Genomic DNA, 8,520 nt, shown 5'->3' on the forward strand with positions numbered 1-8,520 from the left:
ACCTTAACTAACCTCAAAATAACGTGCTTCCCTTTGTCTTTAGCACAACCAGTATTTTCATTGGCAGAATTAACTTCAGTTAGTCTTTGAAGCACAAATACTTTGGATTGAAACAAATCAAACATTATGGAGGTATTCATAAATGCAATACTAACTACCTCTCTTGATTTCAATGAAACCCATAGTATTTCTATACGTCTTGTTGCATTCAGACTTAAGCAACACCAACAATCACTTATTTTCAATCGTTTTTCACATACAGGATACTCTGATGTTAGTAATTAGGTGGAATGGATCCTAAGAGGCATGATGAGAGGAACTAGTTGAAGGGTCGGACACACACAGTGTAACATAATTTACCTCATTATTGCACAGAGCGAGGTGGCGCAGTGGTTAGCACACTGGACTCGCATTCGGGAGGACGACGGTTCAATCCCGTCTCCGGCCATCCTGATTTAGGTTTTCGGTGATTTCCTTAAATCGTTTCAGGCGAATGCCGAGATGGTTCCTTTGAAAGGGCACGGCCGATTTCCTTCCCAATCCTTCCCTAGCCCGAGCTTGCGCTCCGTCTCTAATGACCTCGTTGTCGACGGGACGTTAAACACTAACCACCACCACCACGTTATTATTGCAAATTAAACAACATGTAAATGTACTGGTTCATACTCTGACGTATATCTGATCTCTTAGATTTACTGAAGTGATGGCGCAATATTGGTGGTTAGTACATGGTGGCTACCTGGTCTTTCCTCTGGATGTAATTTGCTCTATTATCTTCTTCTTAGAGACGATACTTCCAACGTTAGAGCCTTTTCCATTAATAGGGCACCATGTTATAGCCATACTCACATCCGAGGCCTTTCCGTATTAATCCAGGTACTGAATGCTACCCTTGGCATTTGCGCTGTTCACTCCCTTGCTGCTGAGACCAGACCAGACTGTCCAGTAGCTAGCTGCCGACCGACTGGGTTCTCTCACTTGGCGGCCACATCCACCTTTTAGCCTGCGTCAACCACTTTTTGGCGCGCACCAACTCACTTCCGTTACAAATGGGTAGTACTACAGCTTCTCATTTTATACAATGCAAGTCCCTAGGTATGAACCAGCTTTGACATAGTTGTAAACAAATATCTTTAATAAAATCCCAACATTTAAACACATTAGTAAGTCAAAGTACAATAAACATTATTAAATACTACACTACCGGCCATTAAAATTGCTACACCAGGAAGATGACGTGCTACAGACGCTAAATTTACCCGCAGGAGGTAGATGCTGTGATATGCAAATGATTAGCTTTTCCGTGCATTCACACAAGGTTGGCGCCGGTGGCGACACCTACAACGTGCTGGCATGAGGAAAGTTTACAACAGATTTCTCATACACAAGCAGCAGTTGATCGGCGTTGCCTGGTGAAACGTTGCTGTGATGCCTCGTGTAAGGAGGAGAGATGCGTACTATCGCCTTTCCGACTTTGATAAAGGTCGGATTGTAGCCTATCTCGATTACGGTTTATCGTATCGCGACATTGCTGGTTGCGTTGGTCGAGATCCAATGACTGCTAGCAGAATATGGAATCGGTGGGTTCAGGAGGGTAATACGGAACGCCGTGCTGGATCCCAACGGGCTCCTATCACTAACAGTCGAGATGACAGGCATGTGATCCGCATGGCTGTAACGGATCGTGCAGCCACGTCTCGATCCCTGAGTCAACAGATGGGGACGTTTGCAAGACAACAACCATCTGCACGAAGAGTTTGACGATATTTGCAGCAGCATGGGCTATCAGCTCGGAGACCATGGCTGCGGTTACCCTTGACGCTGCATCACAGACAGGAGCGCCTGCGATGGTGTACTCAACGACGAACCTCGGTGCACGAATGGGAAAACGTCATTTTTTCGGATGAATACAGATTCTGTTTACAGCATCATGATGGTCGCATCCGTGTTTGGCGACATCGCGGTGAACGCACATTGGCAGAATTTATTCGTCATCGCCATACTGGCGTATCATCCAGCGTGATGGTATGGGGTGCCATTGGTTACACGTCTCGGTCACCTCTTGTTCGCATTGACGGCACTTTGAACAGTGGACGTTACATTTCAGAGGTGTTGCGACCCGTGGCTCTACCCTTCGTTCGATCCCTGCGAAACCCTACATTTCAGCCGGATAATGCACGACCGCATGTTGCAGGTCCTGTACGGGCCTTTCTTCGACTGCTGCCCTGACCAGCAAATTCTCCAGATCTCTCACCAATTGAAACCGTCTGGTCAATGGTGGCCGAGCAACTTGCTCGTCATAGTACGCCAGTCGTAGTATCGTGGTATCGTGTTGAACATGCAAGGACAGCTGTACCTGTACACGCCATCCAAGCTCTGTTTGACTCAATGCTCAGGCGTATCAAGGCCGTTATTACGTCCAGAGGTGGTTGTTCTGGGTACTGATTTCTCAGGATCCATGCACTCAAATTGCGTGAAAATGTAATCACATGTCAGTCCTAGTATAATATGTTTGTCCAATGAATACCCGTTTATCATCTTCATTTCTTCTTGGTGTAGCAATTTTAATGGCCAGTAGTCTACTTTCCTCCAATTAATACAAAGGATTTAAATGGTAAAGATAAAACAATTTACACAACTTTCCACTTCATTACTATAGGTCAAAGACATTACATAGTAAAAAAATACATACTTGACACTAAACAGAATTAATCAGCACAAAATGCTTGCAGAATTAATTACGGTGTTCCATGTGGTCAGCACACCGATCTCATGTTGTCAAGTTTCCGTGACCAGTGCCGCTACTCCTCACTCAAGTAGCTCCTCGACAAGCCTCACAAGGGCTGAGTGCATCCCACTTGCCAACAGCACTCTGAAGACTCGGCCGGTGGCCCGTCCATGTGCTCGTCAAGGCCGCCAGCGCTTAACAGCGGTGACAGGCGGAAACCGGTGTTACCACTGCGGCACTGCCGCTGGCGCGACGGAAACAACATTCGCTACATTTTCATTTGCACACTCGAATAGCCACAGTCTGTTGACTTATGTTTGCAGTCGTAGTGCCAGGTGAATTAGTGATAACTAGTGACCCACCCAGGCTTTGCACAGGTAGTACCAACTATCTACGGCAGGACTACTTGTCAAAAAATGGCTCTGAGCACTATGGGACTTAACATCTATGGTCATCAGTCCCCTAGAACTTAGAACTAATTAAACCTAACTAACCTAAGGACAGCACACAACACCCAGCCATCACGAGGCAGAGAAAATCCCTGACCCCGCCGGGAATCGAACCCGGGAACCCGGGCGTGGGAAGCGAGAACGCTACCGCACGACCACGAGATGCGGGCGACTACTTGTCTAGCAAATCGATAGTGAAGTGTATACAAGTCTTCCTCGTAAATCAATCTACCCGTTATTGAAACTTTATCAAATTCCCCACAGAAGCTTTTCAGACTAGCCTTCACGTACAGACATAAAAACGAGGAGGGAGCCTTAAGTTGATCAAAGCTCAACAGATTTACAAGATATGTTTATAAATTAAATACGCTCATGTACGGAAACGTTCATCTTGAATTACACTGTTAGTGGACACAATATCAAGATCCTGAGATTAACCCACACTTGCAGACAGAAACTTCTTATGTACAGATACATGGTGAGTGCACATTTTGATTTTGATGTTGTTGTTGTGGTTTTCAGGCCGAAAACTGGTTTGATGCGGCTCTCCATACTAATACAGTATACTAATGCGACTATCCATACCAATCTATCCTGTGCAAGCCTCTCCATCTCTGCATAGTTACCACAATCTACATGCATTTTAACCTCCTAACTGTACTGAAGTGCGCTCTTTCGACTATAATTTTTAATACACACACTTACCTCTTTGCTGGTACTATCGTTCATAATTCATTTCCATGACAAGGCATTTCTCAAACTTTTTGAAGAATGCTTTTCAAATGTTGTACTGCTCTGAACTGCAGCTAAAACGATGTGCTGAGCACTGATGTTTACCAGTTACTATAATTATCATATTAATACATTTCCTGCAGTTTATTGTTATTATTAAAATATTAGGCACATGTGGCTCGTGAAAAGCAGGGTGGGGTGACAGCAAATTATATTTGAAGGGTCAGGGTAAAGGACGGTGTGATGGTTTGTCAGTAACAAATTGTGATTCAATCCCCCCTCCAGATCTCCGTCTGCGTTGTAATTTTGTGAGGGTCTGCAAATCAGCTTTAACATCAGCCGTAGGGAATGGGTATTGTCTCGAAAAGCGGCTAATAGATGAATGATAATAAAAGTAAAAGAAGAGCAATGGAACATAGTAGAATTATATCTAGTATTGTGGAAGGAATTCGTTTGGGAAATGACACTCTAAGGTATTCGACGCGTTTTGCTGTTTGGGCAGCAAAATGAGTGAAGACAGCAGAAGGTGACAGGACATAAAAACTAAACTAGCAAGTGTATTAAGAAGATGTTTCTGAAAATGTTGGTCTGGAGTGTATCCTTGTGTGGAATTGAAACTTGGACGACAATACACATCAGACAAAAAGAGGTTACTAGATTTTGAAATGTGGTGCTGTACAAGAATTCTGAAGAATGATGATTACATTCGATAACTAATAAAGAGGTACTGTGTGGAGCGGAGAATGAAAGAGCGTTATGACAAACACGGGCTAAAAGAAGATGCAGGTGGTTATGATGGAGTCTGGGTCATCAAGGATGAAATGAGCGAATTGCAAGTAACCAAAGATACATGTATGAATATTTCAGGCGTAACGTGGAAACAATTTTTTGTAAAAAGATTATGATTCATAACAGACGAGTGACTGCTGCGTGGAGGTTGGCGACACTACTTTGGAAAACAAAGCAGCCGGCCGGAGTGGCCGAGCGGTTCTAGGCGCTATAGTCTGGAACCGCGCGATCGCTACGGTCGCAGGTTCGAATCCTGCCTCGGGCATGGATGTGTGTGATGTCCTTAGGTTGGTTAGGTTTAAGTAGTTCTAAGTTCTAGGGAACTGATGACCTCAGCAGTTAAGTCCCATAGTGCTCAGAGCCAAAAGAAAGCAGAATCGTCTGCGACGTGTCCACTGTACATTTCATGCCTGTCTACATTTCAATGACTATTGTCGAAAATAGAGCATTAGGTGTAAAAGACACTTGTGGAGACATATTTAATGTAGGGTGTGGTAGGGTACAGTGACAGGGATGCCGAAAGAACGAACAGAGAAATGTATTACATCAGGCAGCATCCTGCTGTATTAAGCTCTGTTGTATGGAACACCTCATCAACGAGGTTTTCTAGGCCTCGGTGTGCTACAGCACTTTACACGTGTCAAGGCGATTGTATCAGTTCTACCCAGGCGGCTGCATCCAATATAACCGCTGTATACTTTACTCTCGTTGGGAAAAGATCCGACATCAGGTACAACTTTTGGCAATTATCACTCTGAATCAAAGTTCTAATCTCGTTGGTAGACACTTCGGACTAATTACTCTAACTCCAACTGTGGAGCGTTGAACTGGTGGACCAACGCCGGCCTTCGAAGGCTCTTTGCAGACTGTTGTCCTCTGGTACTTATCGTAACTGGCCGTCGGCTGCGAAAATACTCTAGACGAACGATTCACTCTCCAGTCATCTTTACGTATCGACCATGTAGCTGATATAAAGTGACCGTAATGATCCCGAGCAACGCTCTAATTCCGCCGATGTCACAGATGATGCAAAGGATGGCAGCAAAAGCGGTCCTTCTGTAGGACACACCATAGCTGCGGTTTTAGCCGTGCGTCATTCCGCTGCTTAACGCCTGCTGCGCAGGCAACCCAAATGACTCTGCTGTATCGCGTGGAGCTTCTGCGTCGCGTGGGATCGGCACATGCTAATTGGAAGATATTTATCGCTGTTGCGAGAAACTAGATGTTGCAACAGAATTTGAGGATATAGTGTTGGATCACGTCCGAGCGAATTAACCGTTAAGCTGTCGTCAACCAGTCCATCAAATGCACTTTTCTGAGAACACAGTATGAGGAGCACTGCAGTTAGAACTCAAGTGATAGAAGAGAAAAAGAACATCCGCAGAACAGCTGTGCGAGTAGTCATGGGTCTGCTTAGTAAACGCTAAAGTATTACGGGGACGCTCATCCAATTCCAGTCGCAGAAGTTACAAGAGAGGCATTGTGGATCTCGGTGTGATATATTGTTGAAGCTTTGACAGTATACCAGGTGGGCTTTTGTACTTTGCTTCCAACATTTAGCTTATAATTAAAAGGGTAAAATCTATAATCTGAGCTTTCTATTATCATTCTTGCTAGGTGGGAACATCTGCAAGAAAAATTGGATAAGAAGCGAACTGGATAACAAGCAAAACCGAAAAAAATGTTTCTAGACGACAGTTTCCGAAATAAAATGCGCGATGGCAGAAGTAATACGAAAATAGTGCTCTAAGGCTGCACGGTTTGTCACAGGTGAGTTTGACCCACAGAAAGGGTAGAGGAAATATTGAATAATCTGACCTGAGAGAGACTTAACGATAAAGCCAACTATAGTGCAAGAGCTTGCTTTTAAGGATGCAAGAACCAGTATCAAGTGACAAATCTAGGAACGTGCCACAATCTCTACCTACCGCTCCCTTAGAGTACCGCAGGGGTAGGCCAATCACAAAGAGCACAGAGATATTTTTCACGCGCTTGAATAAAAATAGAAGAAACCCTAAAGCGTGGTATAATTGGAAGTGTCCTCGGACATACAATTCACATTGGTCTGCAGAGTATGTGCGTAGACTTAGAGATTTCGTAGCCACACAAGCCTACACAAGAACTTTGTTTCTTTCGTGCAAGACTTCATAGACGACTCGTTTCCTTGGTTGACAAGAACACACGCTTACGGAAACCTCCTGTACGTTGCCACTGGTTTCAACAACCTTGATGAAACACATGACAGGGTTCGGACACTGGCTGAGGTTGAGAAACAGTCTAACACTAACTAGTACACGATGGACATATAGCTCTGGGTAATGCACTAAACCGGGAAAGAAGAGAATCGATGAGTTTGGGATGAGATGTTTCAGAAGGACGCTGAAAAATAGCCAACTCACAAAATAAGGAATGAGGTAGCACCCCGCAGATTTTGTGGAGGGAGGGGAGAGGGTGCAGTAATGTGAGGAAAACACCAAACACCCTCTAGAAGAAAGGACAGGATGATAGAACGCCTGTTAAATCGCACGGGAGCAACTTCCTTGGTACAGGAGGGGGCCATGTAGGGAAACAGTCTACGGAAATGCGTCAGGAAACATACAAAAAGGAATTCAGCATGTTAGATACATGCAGGGGCCAAGTCGAAGTAGGAAAACTAAAGAGGAAGTGTGTGTGTGTGTGTGTGTGTGTGTGTGTGTGTGTGTGAGAGAGAGAGAGAGAGAGAGAGAGAGAGAGAGAGAGAGAGAGAGAGAGAGAGAGAGTCCAATTCATTCGTGTAAATGCTGTGCATTTACGGGTACCTGACGTATAGTTTTTTTCCGCATTCCCATTTAGATATGAGAGAGCCGTCTTCTATCGCAGTGATTAAAAATTGCTCTAGCGACGACCGCAGTCCTGAACCAAAGTTGAAGACATCGTGGATATTTCCGGAGCCAGGTAATCACAGCAGACAAAAACGTGCATGTCCGACATACTTTGCGTGCATACTGTCTCTTTGTCATCGAGTTAATCTAACTTTTCCCATCGTTGAGCTTAACTGGTATATTCAAGGAACGAAGTTCATTGGAGGTTGTGTCTGTGAATCCAATGACGTGGTTTCGCAATAATGCACAAATAGTTTCTTTAATTTTCGTCACTAATCAAAGTTATTTTGATGTCTGCACTGTAATGCCCTCGATAGGAAAGAAATCTCATTCATTTTCGGGATTAATCTCCAGGTCCCCAACGAGAGTTACGAAGTAAGTGTCCTCAGGGCAGCGAAGCAACCTAAGTCGGTTAATAAAGGAAAGGTCTCAGGTCCAGGTTGTATATCAGCTATGTTAGATTCGGAGTATGCTCATGTATTAGGTAGACATTTAGCTGTCACGTGGAATCGCTCGTTTGGCGAAAGGTCCGTACGCAAGGACTAAAAAATTGGACACGTCACACCAGTTCACATAAAAGAAGTACGAGTAATCCGCATAATTACAGACGCATATCACTGACGTTGATTTGTATTAGGATTTTCGAACAGATACTATGTTCAAACATAATCAGTTACCTCGGGCAAAACGATCCATTGACACATATACGGAAAATATCGTTCTTATGAAACGTAAATGTTTTCTGTTCGCACAAAGTAAAAAGTGTTATCGACACAGGGTTTAAAATTGATTCCATACATCTAGATTTCCAGAAACCTTTTGACACCATTGTTCGCAAGCAGCTCATTATCAATTTCCATGCCTGTGGAATAGCGTCTCAATTGTGCAACTGGATTTTTGATTTCCTTTCAAGTCACATTCAGTACTAAATCACGGAACGTTGTAGAACATAATAGAAGAG

The sequence above is a fragment of the Schistocerca piceifrons genome, chromosome 8 (genome assembly GCF_021461385.2).
Source record: "Schistocerca piceifrons isolate TAMUIC-IGC-003096 chromosome 8, iqSchPice1.1, whole genome shotgun sequence".
In the NCBI taxonomy this organism is placed as follows: Eukaryota; Metazoa; Arthropoda; class Insecta; order Orthoptera; family Acrididae; genus Schistocerca; species Schistocerca piceifrons.